The sequence below is a fragment of the Budorcas taxicolor genome, chromosome 1 (genome assembly GCF_023091745.1).
Source record: "Budorcas taxicolor isolate Tak-1 chromosome 1, Takin1.1, whole genome shotgun sequence".
NCBI lineage: Eukaryota > Metazoa > Chordata > Mammalia > Artiodactyla > Bovidae > Budorcas > Budorcas taxicolor.
The window spans coordinates 208,930,971-208,949,522 of NC_068910.1; positions in this window are offsets into that span (position 1 = coordinate 208,930,971).

The window sequence follows — 18,552 nt, forward strand, 5'->3', positions numbered from 1 at the left end:
GGTGGGGGAGCGGCAGCGCTCCGTGAAGTTGGATCCAGTGCATCTCTTTCATGTCCTGAATTGGGTCCCCGAGTCTCTGAGAGCTTGTCTCTTAGCTTCATTTTTTCCATTTTGCAGGGATTTTTAAAATGGAAGGTGAAGGCTTTTCCAACAGGAAGTGGAATGTGTGTCCCGTGGGGCTCCCCGGGAGCAGCCAACCAGACAGAGCCTGGGAGAGCAGGGGGGCAGGCACAGGTCACCAGGGGGCGGGTGGGGGGGTGGGGAGTGGGATGGGCTTCCTGACCTGCAGAGGCCACAGCCTCTCCGTGACTCCAGGTCCTGGTTCAGGGACCACAGCCCTGCCGGGAGGTCACACGCTCATCCCTGAGTCCCCACACATGGCAGAGCCTCACAAATGCCAATACGTTGAATGTGTGCTGAGACCCTGACAGCTCCACAGGGCAGGACGCGGCCACCTGGGCTCTGACCACCCTGCAGAGGGTTCGAGGGATTCGCCAGAGTTTTCGGCTGCTGCAGCAGAGGCAGGAGCAGCAGGGCCGATGCCCCGGGATGGGGTGGTCTGGAGGCCTCAGACCTGCGTTCTCACACTTGCAGGATGTGGGCCAGTTGGCAGGGACTCTGCCCCTGGGGCCAGAGTCAGCAGCCCACCTCAGTCCCGTGGAGCTCTGAGAGCCAGCTGGGGCTTTGGGAGTGAGACTAGGTTTGGGTTTGGGAGGCCCCCTCCCCCGTCTTCTTCCTACTTCTCTGGGTTTCTCACATTTTCCATCACTTTTCATAATTTTGAAAGCTGATTTTTAAATGTCTGAAGTAAGTTTGAAAACAGCGTTTCTGTGTATCTTTGTTGCCAGCCTTGCTCCTAAAGGGTCTAGGATGCATCCCCTCCCTTCCCGCGATCACGGTGGGATGAGCTCAGTCTGCTCACAGCCCATCCGCCTGTCGTGGGGTGAACGTCCCTCTGTAGCACGTGCTCCTCTTCAGGTCTGCCCAAGTCCTTCCCCCCTCTCCCCAGGCTCATCCTGTGCCCTTGTGTCCAGACCTGAAATGGCCATTTCTCCAAGTCCTGGCTCCTCAGAGTGAGACATGGCCCCAGAGACCACAGTTTGGGGTTAGGTGTGCTCATTGCTGGGCTTCCCTGGTGGCTCAGTGGTAAAGAATCCACCTGCAATGCAGGAAATGTGGGTTCAATCCCTGGGTCAGGAAGATCCCTGAGAGGGAAATGGCAGCCCACTCCAGGACTCTTGCCTGGGAAATCCCATGGACAGGGAAGCCCAGCGGGCTGCAGTCCATGGGGTCACAAAGAGTCAGACACGACTTAGGGATTGAGCAGGCACACGCTTGTTGCTGCTATAGTGCCATTGTTTCCAAGCTTCTCCAGCCAACAGACTTAGGGAATACGCATATTTCTAAGAGGAGAGAAGGCAGGAGCCCTTACTATTTGTTCAAATTTATTATTAACAAGCTTTTACGTCACTCCATTGATTTTACACGGGATCTCTGAAAATCTCCCTTGTCTTGTTTAAAAAAGTTCTGGCTGTTACCAGCAGTAACTTAATTCCTTGTTTGCTTATTCCTACAGTTTATCTAAACAGTTTCAATAAAACAGCACTGATAACACTGCCAATCATAAGGGGACCGGTTGCCGGTTAAGACTTCTGTGTGATTCTGTGAGTCCCGAGAATATGTCCTGCTGGGGAAGTGCACTCAAAACCCTGCATTTTAAAATCTCTTGAAATAAGGTAGAAACCCATGCAATACTATAAAGCAATCATCTTTCAATTAAAAATAAATAAATTTTAAAAATCTCTTGAAATAATACATTTTGAAGTCATTTACTAACCACAAATTCATTTCCAGTTTTAAAAATATATTTTTAGGGATTGGTTTTACTTTCATTTTCTTCAGAAGGTTATAAAAGACAACCAAACAGACCCCCAGTCAAAACTCTATGAGCAAGCTCATTCTAGAAACTTCACCTCCACCCCCTTCCTTCCCTCACCCATCAGGAAAGCATTTACTCACGACGTTTGGCTTACCTTCCATTGCTCCTTTTCAAAAATTTGAGCGGAATGGACGCCCCTTCCTTACATCAAGTGTAACTCTGCTCTTCGTCCACATGAAAACCTGTCCTGGGCCCCCTTCCAGGTGGATGCATCTGGCCAGGACAGCACCACAGGGCAGGCCCCGGGGACAGAGGGATGGAGGGTCTAAGTCACAGAGGGGAAGTCACGGGCACCATGTCTCCTGCTGTGAGGAGCACAGGCCCAGGAGAGGCAGGGGCACTGGAGGGAAACGACCCCTCCCAGGACGGCCATGAGGGACATGGGTCCTGGGGTGCTCTGAAGGTAGTGGTGGAAAGGTTTGCGAGATTAGATGCAGCATGAGAGGAAGAGAGGAGCTGAGAAGGACCCCAAGGAATTGGGCCTGAGTTGCCGGATGGCTGGAGTGGCCAGCAACTCAGACCAGATTCTCAGCAGAAAGGACCCAGCGAGGAGGCGTGGACTGACCCGCAGGGCTCAGCTCCTTGACCAGCGCCCCTAGCATCTGCCCCTGACAACAGCCCTCCCCCAACAGCCCTAGGCATGAGCTCCTGGCCCTTCTCTGTGAGGTGTCAGTGCAGAGGTGGGCACACGAGGGGTCTCAGTACACATCTTTGGAACGGAATGGTAAAAGAGCAACTTACTTTAGCCTCTTGTGGTTTAGGGGATAAACTGAAACCCAGTGATGTTAGTGGTAAAGAACCCATCTGCCAGTGCAGCAGAAGACTCAAGAAACTTGAGCTCAATCCTTGGGTCGATCGGGAAGATCCCCTGGAGAAGGGTATGGCTATCCACTCTGGTATTCTTGCCTGGGAAATCCAATGGACAGAAGAACCTGGAGGGCTTACAGTCCATGGGCCCGCAGATACGGACTTGACTGAACAACTGAGTGTGGGTGCAGAGAGTGCTTGAGGCTACTCACAGGCAGAGCCAGAGTTAAACACGCTCTGTCTTCTCAATGGTTCCAAATTGCCCCGCAGGCGCCACGGTGGGAATGCGGCCCAGGTTCTCATAGATACTTAATGTTTCAGAGCTGGAAGAAACCTTTGGAAACCATAGTTACTGTTGGAACGGGCTCATGGTGACACCACACCCACAGCAAGAACAGGATTCTCTGAAGAAAACAAAAAAAGAAACAGCTGGAGAATAAGCCAGAGGTCTTGAAATTTGAAATGTAATTTCCAAAATAAAAATTCAGTGGAGGGCTGGAAGAGAAAAGAGGAAAGTTTCTAAAAGGCAGAGAATGTAGACAAAGATGTGGATGAATTTGGGACAAATTAAGTACGGCAGTTTAATCCAGGTGCTACAAAAACCACCCAATAGGATTTTCAGAATGAGAAAATGGAAAGCTGGGGGAGGAAATACTAACAGAACTAATAGAAGAAAAGTTCCCAGAGTTGAAGAAAGTCAATCAGACTGAAAGGCCACAGCATCCTGACTGGGGGAAGGACAGGACATCAGCCCTGACGCACCTGCTGAGATTTGGGAATGCCAGTGCAGAGAGACGTTTCTACAAACTCAGCCAGAGGAAGAGAAATATCCCTGCAAGGGAACTGAAGCACATGAATTCAGCATCATGGGTATTAGATTTCCATGTAGGGCCCTGGAGCTTCTGATCAACAATGATTTGGAATCTGGAATTCTATATCCAGCCAAGTAGTCCATCAAGGCTGATGGAGAAGCCAAGCCATGTTCGGACCTGCAGGAGCTCAGAACATGTGCTTCCCATCGGCCCTGAGACAAGGCTTGGAACGAAGAGGAAGATGTGGGAAGGAGGGAAAGTGTCCCCTGCACCTCTCCTCATCCAAGAACGCAGAGAGAACAGGTGAGGAGACGGCACCATCCAAGTCAGGCAGGGTCAGAGCCCCCGGTGGAGTCCTTTCAGCAGCAGAATCATTAAGCAGCAGATGAGCTGTGGTGAAGACACATGTCTCCATCATCAAGAAGAAGGAAGGCAATTAGAAACTCCAGGACAAATACAATGTGCTGAGAGACAGCAGACATCCGGCTGCACAAGAAGCCGATGTGGGGGAGTGAGGGCAGCAGGGGATGTGTGGGCCGACGGCTTCCACCTGCCCATCCACCCTGCTCATCCACAGGACCCCGTTCCTTCTTGGCACACTCAACCATGGTGCAAAGGGAGCATGCAACTCCAGGCCACGGCTGGCAGAAGGGAAGAGTAAGGCCTCTCTGTCTGACTTGGGAAACAGAACGCCAGAAACTCACCTGCAGAAGGCAAACTTTTTAACAAAAGAAGAAGTAAAATTAAAATTGAAGAAAAACTCAGAACGGATGTTTGGCCTGATGGTAATTTATTTCATTATTAAGTGGTAAATCCCTTCTCTATGCTGATGAACAAGGCTGGAGGTTAAGTATCATTTTTGGTCCAGGGAGTGAAGCACTGCTGTGGGAGGTGGCTGGGTAGGTGAGGCTCTGAACAGGGTCTAAGATAAATGGGACACATGCTCTGTCCTTCATTCCCTCTGGGTCAGCGTCAGACCCCACCCCAGCCACATTCCTCTGCAGGAGACTCTGGGGCCCAAGGGTTCACACTCAGAGCCTCTCAGGGAGGAGGAGGAGAGGGTGTCTACATCTCTGCCAGTCCACCCTGCTGGCCTAGACGCTATACCTGCCATGAAACACCAGCACAGCTGTGGCCAGGATGGGGCTGCTCAGTGTCTCCTTCCTGCCAGAGATGTTTGCACTGAGCCTAGAGCACCGAGGATGCTGCGGACAGTGCCAAAACCTGGACCGCAAAGCAGAGGTTTGCACTCCTTGACATGAAAGGGAGGGTATGTAGTGAAGATGTGGAAGTGTGAAAGTAGGGCTGCAGCTGATGGAGGGAGAGGGGGAGAGGGGAAAGGAGGCGGGAGGGGGAGGGAAGAGGGAGAGGAAATGGGGGAGGCAAAGCGGGAGGGGAGGCAGTGCTGCATGCCCCTTCCTCAGCTTGTGGAGGAGATGAGAGGATGTCCACAGGGGGCCTGGACCTGCAGCCCCAGGCCCCACAGGGCTGCTAAAGCCAGCACATCCCTTTTCTCCTTGTAGAAATGACCCACAAGCAACAGGGAGAGAAATAAATGCACAACTCCATTTTATGGAAACTGAGGAACACAGAATTGCCCAGACCTCCCAACAGCTGGAGCCAGGAGCCTGGGATGAACAGGAGGGAATGAAAATTGAGGACCTGCCCACCTCCTAGAGTAACGGAAATAAAAACAAAAATTAAACAAGTGGGACCTAATTAAACTTAAAGCTTTTGCACAGCAAAGGAAATTATAAACAGGGTGAAAAGACAACCCTCAGAATGGGAGAAAATAATAGCAAATGAAACGACTGACAGAGATTAATCTCCAAAATACACAAGCAGCTCATGCAGCTCAATACTAGAAAAACAAACAACCCAATCAACAAGTGGGCAGAAAAAAACAGAAAAAAAAAAAAAAAGTGGGCAGAAACTGGATGGCTAATAAATACATGAAAAGATGTGTTTTCATCTCAACATCGTTCATTATTAGAGAAATGCAAATCAAAACTACAATGAGATATCACCTCACACCAGTCAGAATGGCCCTCATCAAAAAATCTACAAATAATAAATGCTGGAGCAAGTGTTAGTTGCTCAGTCCTGTCTGACTCTTTGCGACCCCATGGACTGGAGCCTGCCGGCCTCCTCTGTCCATGGGCCTCTCCAGGCAAGAATACTGGAGTGGGGTGCCATTTCCTTCTCCAGGGGATCTTCCAGACCCAGGGACTGAATCTGGGTCTCCCACATTGCAGGCAGATTCTTTACCATCTGAGCCACCAGGGAAACCCAAATGCTGGAGAGGGTGTGGGAATGTAAACTGATACAGCCACTATGGAAGACAGTATGCAGATTCCTTTAAAAATCAGGAATAAAACTATCATATGACCCAACAATTCCATTACTGGGCACATACCCTGAGAAAACCATAACTGAAAAAGACACATGTACCCCAGTGTTCACTGCATCCCTATTTATAATAGCTAGGATATGGAAGCAACCTAGATGTCAATCAACAGATAAATGGACAAAGAAGCTGTGGTGCATATATACAATGGAATATTCAGTTCAGTTCAGTTCAGTCGCTCAGTCATGTCTGACTGTTTGCAACCCCATGCATCGCAGCACGACAGGCCTCCCTGTCCATCACCAACTCCCGGAGTTCACTCAGATTCACGTCCATCGAGTCAGGGATGCCATCCAGCCATCTCATCCTCTGTCGTCCCCTTCTCCTCCTGCCCCCAATCCCTCCCAACATCAAAGTCTTTTCCAATGAGTCAATGGAATATTACTCAGCCATAAAAAGGAATGCACTTGAGTCAGTTCCAATGAGGTGGATGAACCTAAAGCCTATTAAACAGAGTGAAGTAAGTCAGAAAGAGAACAAGTATGTGTTAATGCATAAACATGGAATCTTGTAAGATTGTACTGATGAACCCATCTGCAGGGCAGCAATGGAGATGCAGACATGGGGAACAGACTTGTGGGCACAGTGGTGGAAGGAGAGGGTGGTGCGAATTGAGAGAGTAGCATGGAAACATGTACATTACCATATGGAAAACAGCCAGTGGAAATTTGCTGTATAACTCAGGGAGCTCAAACCAGCTCTGTGACAACCTAGAGGGGTGGGATCGGGTGGCAGGTAGGAGTGAGGGCCGGGACATATGTATGTATACCTATGGCTGAGTCATGTTGATATATTGCAGAAACCAACACAATATTGTAGAATAATTATCTTTCAATTAAAAATAAACAAAATTTTTTAAAAGAAAGAAAATTGAGGGTCTGGAGGTGACAGAAGGCACCTCCTGGCACTCCTGGGGGCTGAGGCATCAGGCAGAGAGGGCAGGGCGGCTGGAAGGAGGACGAGATGCAGGAGGCAGCCCGCACTGAGCAAGGTGGGTGAGGAAAGAGGGTATTCCTGCAGCGTCAGGGGAAACCAGTGCAGGGACTGCCAGGGTGATTTCTAAAGCAAGGAGTATTGAAAACAAGTTACAGGGAATTCCCTGGTGGCCCAGCAGTTAGGACTCAGCACTTTCACTGCTGGGTCCCAGGTTCCATCTCTGGTTGGGGAAGTAGGATCCTACATGCTGATTGATGCAGCCCAAAACCAACCAACTAACCAACCAAACAAAAGCAAGTTATGGAGCCTCAGTGTGTAAAGTAGCACCAGTTGGTGTAACTGAATAGAAGGTGCAGAGGTTGACGCCCCTACCCCATGCACACGGGAGTGTGGTCTGTGCTGAGACTGAAACCCACATGCATGGGGAAATTAGTAGGAGGCTGGGGACACCAGGTAGCTACATAAAAGTAAAGTTAGTGACATTTATACATTACCCTGTCCAGCAGGATACACTCTAGTTGGCTTGAATATTTGATAATCAAAAAACAAAATCTTAAAAGTTGCTTTTAATGGAAAAATCCTTTAAAACTTCAGAAAGGAAAAGGCTTTTTAAACTGTGACACAAAACCCAGAAACCGTGAACAGCTGACAGAATTGACTACATAAAAACGAAACAATTTCTACATGACCTGAGCTGTTGTAGCCAAAATCAAAAGGCACAGTGGGCTGTGCACTTGGTCTCAAGGGCTGTAATATATAAAGAGCTCCTAGGAGTCAAGAAGAAAAAGACTGGCAATACAAAAAGTGAGAAAGGAAACGTCAGAGAGTCGGCACAAATAGAAAGTGAGAGTTCTAAGCCTGTAAGAAAGTGCCTTTGGCTCTGCCTGGGGCCCCACTTGACAGAATAGACTGGACAGGGCCCCTGTTTGCTGGTACTGGGCTGCAGCCTCAAGAGTGGGCCTGTCACACCACTGTCATTCTGCACACAGACCCGTGGACCCACGTGTCCTCGTCCAGGAGTTTTCCTATAAACGCACCACAGACACGGAGCAGGGGACACTCTTTCTGACCAAGGGTTGCTCAGATGTCCTGGTTCGTGGTTCAGGCAAAGCCCAGCAAGACCATGGGCAGAGTGATCAGCCTGTGCCGTTCCTGGAAGACCATGGGATTCCAATCCTGGCACTGCCCGTTCTCCTTTATTTTGAACTCTGTGAATGTATTATCTGTACTAAAAAGTGGAAGCATTGTTGCTGTTTACAGAATTCGCGTGTAAAGCTCTTACTTGGGTGAAGTGGCCACCCCTGGAGGGAGGAACAGAGGCGGCCCATGGTTCCCTCCCGGAAAGGGCAGCAGGGATACAGAAGGAGCCAGACGGCCTTCCTGTGCTTTGATTTCATGGTTTGAGTATTTACCATCATTTTTACCACTTTTTAAACTGCCATTTTGGCTTATGCTTATGATTTGAAAAAAATAAATGGAGAGAATCAAATGAATTGGAATTGCATTGGCATTTCATTGACAAGTAGAGGTTTAAGAACAGTGTCTGAAATACACCATTGGTTCATAGGAGAGCTGGGGGCCCTCAGCCTTCACCAGGAGGTAGCTGTGGCTGCATCCCAAGGTGCCAGGATGCTGGGGCCTCCCTGGGATCCGGAGGGGACAGATGAACCAGGGGCCTGCAGGTGGTGGGGGCAGTTGACCCAAGAAGCTCTTTTCTATCTGATTCATATAATGAAAGTCCCTGCCATTAAACGTGCTCTGTTTAGTCGTTCGGTCATGTCTGACTCTTTTTGATCCCATGGGCTGTAGCCTGCCAGGCTCCTCTGTCCATGGGATTCTCCAGGCAAGAACACTGGGTTGGGTTGCCATGCCCTTTTCCAAGGGATCTTCCCAACCCAGGAACCAAACCCAGGTCTCCCGCATTGCAGGCAGATTCTTTACTGCCTGAGCCACCAGGGAAGCCCACCATCGAATGCAGCAAGGGTGAGGACCTCTGTGTGCACGGCCCGCCTGGGTACTCGTGTCAGCTGATGCGCTTGGCACCAGAGGCCATTGGTGGAGCCCGGAGGAGGGTTCCCTGACTTCTGCTTTTATGTGGAAGCCACAGGGAGTGGGAGCTGGGCCTCCGTGCCTTGCGCCCAGCACAGAAGCCTTTCTATTTATGGATGTGGAAGCGGTGATTAAGGTGGATCAGCCTCACCACAGCGCCTGTTATTTTAAGGCTCCACAAATGTTTACTTTCAGCCTGAAGTTTTCTGTCTAAATTCACATTTTACAGTTTAACTAAATTAGTTTCATTCGTCTTACAATTTACATGCGGTGATGAATTCCTTCCTTGCCACTTTAAAGGCATCTTCAAGGGTTTTGCTACGTTGCCCACAGATAAATGCAACACAGATGAGACTCAAGAGCTGAAATGTTTGCTTTGTCTGGCTGCTGAGAGTTCCCCCTATCCCTGGGTGATTCTGGGAAGAAAAAGAAAAACTAACAAAATTATAAGTGAAAAATCACTTGGCCTCTATGAGTTGGGAACCTCACCAAAGTTCAGAGCTGTTTGTGCCTGGAGGCTCAGGGTTGGGGGGAAGGGGAGCTGCTTGGTCTCCTTCCAAGTGGTGTGGAGGGTCTCCTGTGGTGGGGGAGGAATGACCCGGGAGCTCCACCTTCACACCCTTCTCTTGCCTTTTTCTCAAAATCCACTTCAGGGAAGAGAAATGAGGAGAATTCAGCCAGGCCTCGGCCCTTCCAGGATGCTAGCCCTGTCTCTTGCAGCCCCAAGGGACTGTCTTGGGGACAACTTGTTACCCAGGCAAGGGCAGTAGCCAAGCCTAGGAGGGCTGGAGGGCAACCCCTTTTGTTTATTTCCCAAGATCACTAGGGCATGAACAGAAACACGTTTTCAAATCATAACGTAGAATAAAGGTGGCAATACCAGCAGCATCCTTTTCTATACATTGACACACAAAGTAGGTGTTTATTATTGACTCTATTTCCTTTTAAACACAAATCATCTTTTTTTCAATGGTTGACACTTCATAACAAACATATGGTGACTACATGAAATAATGATAATCATAAATTTGATCATACATTTGTTCAGCACTGCATGTATATAAAAATGTTAGATAAATCATTTCAGGATGTCTACAAAATACATGTGACATGGCAAAGCAAGTAGGAATGCCCCGGCTTTTAAGAACCAGACGAGACACTGAGCGTTCAAGACAGAGCATGCCTGTTGTGTATGTGCCATGTTTAACTCACTGCTGGATCTGGGTTAGCCAGGACACCTTGCTCTTTTTAAAAAAATCTTCCGGCTCTACCACATGGCATGTGGGATCTAGATCCCCAGCCAGGAATCAAACCCTCACCCTCTGCATTGAGAGTGCTGAGGCTCAGTCTCTGGACTACCAGGGAAGTAAATCCCTGGAACACCTAGTTCACAAGCCACTTGGCTACGCTTTTCCGTCTGTACCGTCTCCTCCTCTCAGCCCCCATTCCTGCCAACCCGAGAAGCCCCATCTGAGCCATTTAACCAGCGGCCCAATAGGGTGAGGTGTCTCATCACTGTTTAGACACATTGCTGCGTTCACAGGCTTCATTCTGGCCTAAAGAAAACTGTTAGCGGCTCATGGCCTTTCCACACTTCATCACACTCTAAGTGTCCGGGAGGCACCGTGTTGGTGCGACTATACCGCCGTGTGACGCCTGTGAAGCTGATATAGCGGCTGATGTAAAATTGCCTACCTAAATGCTCCTCTCTCTCAACCTGGTTAAGATTCCAGGGACCGTGCCTTGCCAAGAGCACAGAGCTCACCCCGTAGCCGAGGAGCGGCTTGAGGCAGGTGGCGCTACCTGAGAGTTCCTCAAGGACTGCCCCTTCCCTCCAGACTCCCCATCAACAGGAAGCTAAACCCAGACTTCTCTTCTGCATCCCCAGACACAAATTCAAGCTGTGAATGTCCGAAGGAGATGTTGTCTCTTTGCTTAGAGAGGAGGTGAAACTCGGGGAGGACGGAAGAGAGGTGGGATGCTGCCCAGGGTGGCAGGTTCATGCAGCCCAGAGGCAGTGAGGCTAGGGGCAGGCAGAGGCTGGGACGTGACCTGCAGATCCAGGGCTTGGGGTAAACACGGTGACACTGCTAGTGAAAACAGTCAACTTCGGATTTTTTTTTTCTTTTTTTAGTGAATTTAGCAATCAGGCAAAGGAAAGTGGAAAATAACAGGACAAAATCTATCCATTTCAACAGAGCAGCCAAGGCCACTAGGCTAGGTCATCACCATTCCCCTCGTGGCCTCCCCAGGAAGACCACACCCCGAGTGGACAGGATGGGGCCCAGGGAGACCTGCTCATGCCCACAGGACAGCTACAGGAAGGCCTTTCCTGTTATTTGCATAAAGATGGTTTATTTGTCAGTCTAAGTATAAATCAGTAAACTGATTCATCATTAGAAATAAAATGTGAACTGCTTATTTGCATCTGAAGAAATTTTAATGTGGAGTTGTAAAAAATTTGATCAGGGAATATGATTCTTCTCTGAAATTTCAGGCCATGGTGAATTTTTCCCCCGCTGGTTTTGTCTTAATATATTAAAATATTTCTGTTGTGATCTCTTTGTGAAGAAAAGAATGAGCTGTAACAGGTTCTGCTTTCAGTCATGGCTCCTAATCAGACCATCCTCTTGTCCTTTGTAGGTGACAGTTGTAAATGCTGAGTAGTACATAAAGGCAAGTCTGCGACGGTGCTGGGCGGTGATTCAAAGCGGCCAGTTCAGGATTCTAAAATCAATTAATGCAATCTCCCACACCAACAGGGTAAGGAAGCAAAATCCCATGATTATGTCAATAGATGCAACAAAGGGTTTGACAAAATGACGGGGAAGCCTGGTGTGCTGCAGCGCATGAGATGGACTCTGAGAGGACAGCAGAGAGGTGAGGAAAGAGTCAGACACGCCTTAGCAACTGAAATGGTGCTGGAACAATTGGATACCATGAAAAAAATCAGTCTAGACGCAGACCTTACACTCGTCACAAAAACTGACTCACAGGGGATCACAGACCTAAATGTAAAATATGAAACTATAGAACTCCTGGAAGATATGGAGGGAGCAAACCTGGAAACTTGGGGTGTGTCAACAACTTTTCAGGTAGGACACCAAAGACATGATCCACAAAAGAAAGAACTGGTGGACTTCATCAAAATTAAAGTTTCTGTTCTTCAAAAGACACGGTCAAGAGACAATAAAAAGACAATCCAAAGACTGGAAGAAAATATTTGTAAAACACATATCAGATAAAGGGCTGTTACCCACAATATGCAAAGAAAACTTAAAATTTGAATACAAAAAAATGAACAACCTGATTAAAAATAGGCCAAAGACCTTAACCAACACCCCACCAAATAAGATATACATATAGTAAACAAATGTACTTAAAGATGCCGCACATCTGATGTCATAAGGAAAATGCAAGTGAAAACAACAATGAGATATCCCTATACATTTATCAGAATGACCAAATCCAGAACACAGACACCACCAAGTGCTGGTGAGGATGTGGAGCAACAGGAACTCTCATTCACTGCTGATGGGGATGCAGAATGTGCAGCCACGTTGGAAGACAGCTTGTTGGTTTCTTATGAAACTGAATAGACTCTTACCATACAATCCAGCCATCAAGCTCCTTGGCATTTAAACAAAGAATTTTAAAACTTCCATCCATACAAAAACCTGCATGTGGATGTTTATAGCAGCTTTATTCACAACTGTCAAGGTTTGGAAGCACCAAGATGTCCCTCAGTAAATAAATGGATAAATAAAATGTGGTCCACTCAGACAATGGAATATTATTCACCACTGAAAAGAAATGAGCTAGCAAACCCTGAAAAGACACAAGGGAACCCTCATTGCATATTATTACTAAATAAAAGAAGCCAATCTGAGAAGGCTACATAGTATATAATTCTAACCATACAACAATCTAGAAAGGGTAAAACTATGAAGACAGTCAAAACATCTGTGGTTGCCGGGGCCTAGGGGGAGGGAGGGATGAGCAGGTTGAGCACAGAGGATTTGGGGGGAGAGAAACTACTCTGTATGATATGATAGTAGTGGCTATATGTCATTATACATTTGTCAAAACCAATAGAAAGCACAACACCAAGAGCAAACCCTCATGTAAACTATGGACTGTGGGCAATGATGTGTCAATGTAGGGTCATCAACAATAACAAATATACCATCTGGTGGGAGATGATGATGCTGGAGGCTGTGCATGTGTGGGGGCAGGCAATACATGAACTACCTGTATTTTTTACTCAATTTTGCTATGAAACTAAAACTGCTCTAAAAATGTCATTTAAAAACTGTACAGCTAAGATTTGGAAGGACTGTTGCTGAAGCTGAAGCTTGAATACTTTGGCCAGCTGATGTGAAGAGCCAACTCATTGGGAAAGAATCTGATGCTGGGAAAGATTCAGAGCAAAAGGAGAAGATGGTGGCAGAGGATGAGATGGTTAGATAGCATCACCAACTCAATGGACATGAATTTGAGCAAACTCTGAGAGATAGTGGAGAAGCCTGGCATGCTACAGTCCATGGGATTGCAAAGAATCTGATGCAATTAGCAATTGAACAACAGCAATAACAAGATTTGTGCATTTTGAAGAATCTAAATGTAAATAAAAAATTAAAACAGTAATATTAACTGAGTGGAGGGTGAGGAGTAAGTGGAAGTATATATTATCAGGAACGGGAGAATGCTAATGAGTATTGAAGTGCTGGATACACAGAAGTGTATTATACAATGTGCAACATGTTTGAAATCTTCTGTAACAAAATATTCTCTTTAAAAAAGCAATTGGAAGAGGAAATGTTCAACAAAGAAGACAGTCAAAAGGGATTCAACACATGCACAACTGGAGCCCTGGAGGAGGAAATTCACACCAGTGGAACAGAACAAATATTTAGGCATAGAATTCAAGAATACTCTTTACAATAAAATACATTTATAGATTTAAAAAGTCACATTGGATCTCAAGAAATAGGAACACTACACAGCATTGTTAATACAAAGACTCCTGGAAATTTATTGGACTTCAAATAATTGAAGAACAAATCTTTGCTCAGCAACCCAATAAGAATATGAAGTCAGTTATAAAGAGAAAAAAAATCAGTCTGCCCCCAAACTTCTTCACAAAGCAATTGACACCAGAAGATAGCAGAGTAACACCCTCAGGGAAAGACAGCAAGGATGCAGTTTTATATCCAGCTAAATTGTCATGAGTGAGAGGCAACTAACAAACACGTTTCTGCGTGCAAAGCCTTGGGGATGCTATTCCTATGAGCTAGAATGTAAACTGCAGCCAAGTAAGAAATGAATTGTAAAACATTACCAAATGTGGCTAGGACAAGTAAGAATGTAAAGTCATAAATTTCCACTACAGACAAATTGTACTGCTAACAATGGTGTGAAGTGACAAGGAGCAAGGAGCAAGGAGCTGGGAACAGAAAAGAGCGCTGACTTCTGTATCTTTACAGCCAGGGGCTAACAGTGTTTAACACCGCTACAGCAAATGATGGAGGCACAGGTGTACTTAACAGTGAGAGGTTGGCACTCAGCAAGGAGATGGGGATGAGGAGGGGGGAGTGAGGAATCCCCATGTTGCTCAGCCCTCTACTCATGGTGGCACTCAGCACAGATTGCTTAGGGATAAGAGACTAGCAGCAAATACAGAAACGAATTATTTAAAATTTAAAAATTAAATAAATACACCCAAAGTGGTTGTCAGAATACAAGGTGTTTATTTTAGGGCCTCACTGTTGGCTGAGCAGTTAAGGATCCACCTGCCAATGCAGCGGACACGGCTTCCATCCCTGGTCGGGGTGGTTCCCACATGCTGCGGAGCAATAAGCCTGCCATAACTCCTGAGCCTGTGCTCCCCAACAAGAGAACCCAAGCACTACAGCTAGAGAGTAGACCCCACTCGCCACAACTAGAGAAAGTTGGCAGGCAGCAGCAAAGACCCAGCACAGCCAAAAACACAATAAATATAAAATTGTTAAAAGCTGTTTATTTTTATACAAAATGTAATGACAGAAAGAAAGGCTGCCAGTGTGTACACCATTCCTTTCATGCTGATCTTTTTTATTTTGTATCCGGAAATGGTGGTGGTTAAGACAGGGCAGCCAGAATTGGTAGCAAAAAAGACATTCCCATTTTGTGATTATATAACTATGTCATCAGAAGAGCTCGATAAAATAGGATTTTAGAGTTGTTTTTATCCTTTCGCTAACGATTATATTTCCTAGGCCAACATGAAGTTGGATGGTTAACTTTCAAAATTTCTCTGCAGAGTACATTTCAACATCTAAAAATTCCTAAGAGTGGAGAGTTGGCCTTCTGCTCCACTAAAACCATGAGGTGGCTTTCTCAATCTGGTTGTGGACCCCAAGCATTCCACTGTGAAAAGAAAGCAAGCCTAAGTTTCCATCCCTATGAGGTACTACTTCGGTAAGAAATAATTCCCAAGGAAAATTCCGTATTTGATAGCTGCAGTTTTAAATTTGTTTTTGGGTTCTGCATATTAAAAACAGGCTGAATGGAAATTGTTACCAAGTAATAGAGTAATTATTATGCTTCCAAGATAAACTTATCTTCTTCTGATCATCCTTTTCCACTAAATGTCCTTCAAATTGAGAACAATTTAGGTAAGAGTGCTGCTTTCCTCTCCTTGCGTTGAAAGTCTCCTCCTCTGTAGATGCTGGCGGCTAGGAGACAGATGATCCGCCCACTGTGCCCCCATTCAGCCCGCGTTCAGGAAATATCACGACCATCTGGGCAGGATTTGGACGAGTTCTGCAGGGAACGCCGGGCAGCAGCCCATCTGCTGAGCACTCAGACTCACTGGTTGAGGTAACTCTCACATAGTTTTGGTACAAACTGGAAAGACAGTGTTGGATTACAAAAGAATTTAGAAAAATAAGTGTGGTCAGAGCAAAGTTGTCCAGTGATCAAAAAAAGAAAAAAATCAGGGAAACACACTGGCAGAAAAACAGGAATATCTGTTTAAAACAAACTAAAAGCTATTCAAAGAAATGCGATGTTTGCCACAAAAGTTCTTTTTAGAAACCACATCTTCACTTCAACATTTTTATGGTATTTACATTAATTTTGGTTGAAGAGAACCACATAGATAAATACACTCAGTAATCTGTGAGTCTAAAATCATGATGTTTCTCTGTATGCTCATAAAATAACAATTGTTGTTTTCTAGTCTCTAAGTTGTGTCCGACTCTTTGTGAGATATACTACTTATATTTGTGCATTTAAAGGAAAAAAAAGTTCACAAATGCCAAGTGTATATCTAGAAATCCCCTTGTTTCTTGCTGTTACTGGCAGACTTAAAGTGACCCGCTGTGTCTGTATGGATCTGTACCTCCATCTTCACCACATTCAAACCTGTCTTAGTCATTTTCAACTCTAGAAATCTCTGGGGTTTCTCAAGTGCCCAAATAGTAAACTGTCGGCTATGCCTGACCCACTGTCTGGTCACCTCTCGGTCTCCCTGTGGCCGCTGGGCTCCTGCTGAGCTCCAGCCTACAGCTGAGCTGAAGGGGCTCAGCAATTCCAGATGCCTCTTCCCTGCAGCAAGTGGGATGGGAGGCAGCCTGGGGGCCTAGGGGACGGAGGAACCTCAGTAGCCTTGTCCCTGAATGCCCCAGCGGAGGAGGGACCTCTGTCTCTCCGCTAAGAACCCCATGCCCACCCTGCCCGCCCCATCAACTCGAGCCTCTCTCCACTGTTGGCTCAGGAGTCAGCACACTCCTTCTGTCTCTGCCTCTGAACACTGTGGGGTCTGTCTCGTGGTCTGCCCACCCCAGCACATCCAGTGAACAGTAAGGTTTCCTCGCAGCCTTCATCCTGAAGCACCATTTGGCATCCCTGTCTTCTGTTCACCAACCCTCCTCCCCCGGGATATTAGCTTCCGTTCTGTCACTGGAACTGGTTTAGAAACGCTCCTCCCAGACACCGAGGTTTTGTTCCCAGCACCCCATCATTGTGGTTGTTTACCGGCAGCGACGGATTAGCTGTGCCTCTCAGAGGCTCCGGCGCACTGGCCACGGTCAGGTCCATCCTGGGATCTGGACGCTGGGTGTCTACCAGAGCCCCTGTTCTGACCTGCTGCTGCTCCGGAACATCCCATCCCCGTGGGTCTGAGCACAGTCCTGGGGGTTCTGAGCACAGAGTCCACACGCATGGGGTGATGACTGGCCCAGACCCCTGTGGGACCTGCTTGGGCAGAGCCCTACTCAGCTTTAGGCTCCTCTTGCCCAGGGAGCTTGCCAGGCCTGTTCCTGCAGGAGGGTCTGCCCTGAGAAGGTGACGGGGCAGCAACCTGCAGAGGCCGGAGGTTCCAAACCACGTTTCCAGAGAAATGAGACCTGGGATGTGAAAAATGGGAAACATTGATTACTTTTGCTGTTTAAGCCATTCATGTTGTTATTTAGTTGCTAAGTCATGTCCCACTCTTTCTGACCCCATGGACTGTAGCCCATAGGCTCCCCTGTCCATGGTATTTCCCAGGCAAGAATACTGGAGTGGGTTGCCATTTCCTTCTCCAGAGGGTCTTGCTGACCTAGGGATTGAACCCATATCTCTTAAACTGGCAGGTGAATTTTTTTTTTTTTTTTTTAACCATTGAGCCAACAGCAAAGTCCATAAGCCATACATACCATCGCATAAAGACATAGAGTTAATTATAAACAAAAAGAAGAAAGAGGCACAGCTCCATCACACAAACAACTGACATCTCTGTGAACACACAAAACTATGCACACTGTGCTATAGACGGCTGGGGATGCGGCATACGGTCCGTCCTGCACAATTTTTATGGAGTAACTATACTGCTAGCATTTTCAAGATCAATAATGTAGATCTACTGGGTCATTGTAACAGTGGCAAGAATGACATTGCTTTAAATAAATAAAACTGGAGCCTTTACTTTTGACCAGCTATTTATTTCAAGTTTAGCTATTATGAGAATGCTGTGAAAACATTGTTGGGCATATACGTGGGGGCAGGTCTCTTATTACATCTCAGGGTTAATTCTAAGAAGTTGTCCATGTTTCTGGCGGGTGTTATCAGTGTATCCCACAGAAATAAGTGACCGAGATTCCAGCGTCCTCCCTATCCCCTCCACACTAAGAATGACATCTGTTTTTGTTGTTGTTTTAGTCACCAAGTCGTGTTCGACTCTTTGTGACCCCAGGGACTGTAGCCGACCAGGCTCCTCTGTCCATGGGATTCTCCAGGCAAGAATACTGGCGTGAGTTGTCATTTCCTCCTCCAGGGGATCTTTTCAACCTAGGGACTGAATTTGCATCTCCTGCAATACAGGTCGATTCTTTACCACTGAGCCACCTGGGAAGCCCGTTCTTTTTACTATCTGCTAACCAGATCCCTGAAATGTAGTATATCTTTATTCTTTTTTAGTATAATTTATTTAGTTTTGGCCGTGTGGGCGGTGAGTGGGCTTTTCTCTCGTTGTGGTATGTGGGTTTCTCACTGTGGGGGCCCCTCTTGCTGTGGAGCATGGGCTCCAGAGCACTCGGGCTTCAGTAGCTGCGGCAGGTGGGCTCAGCGGTTGAGGCTCC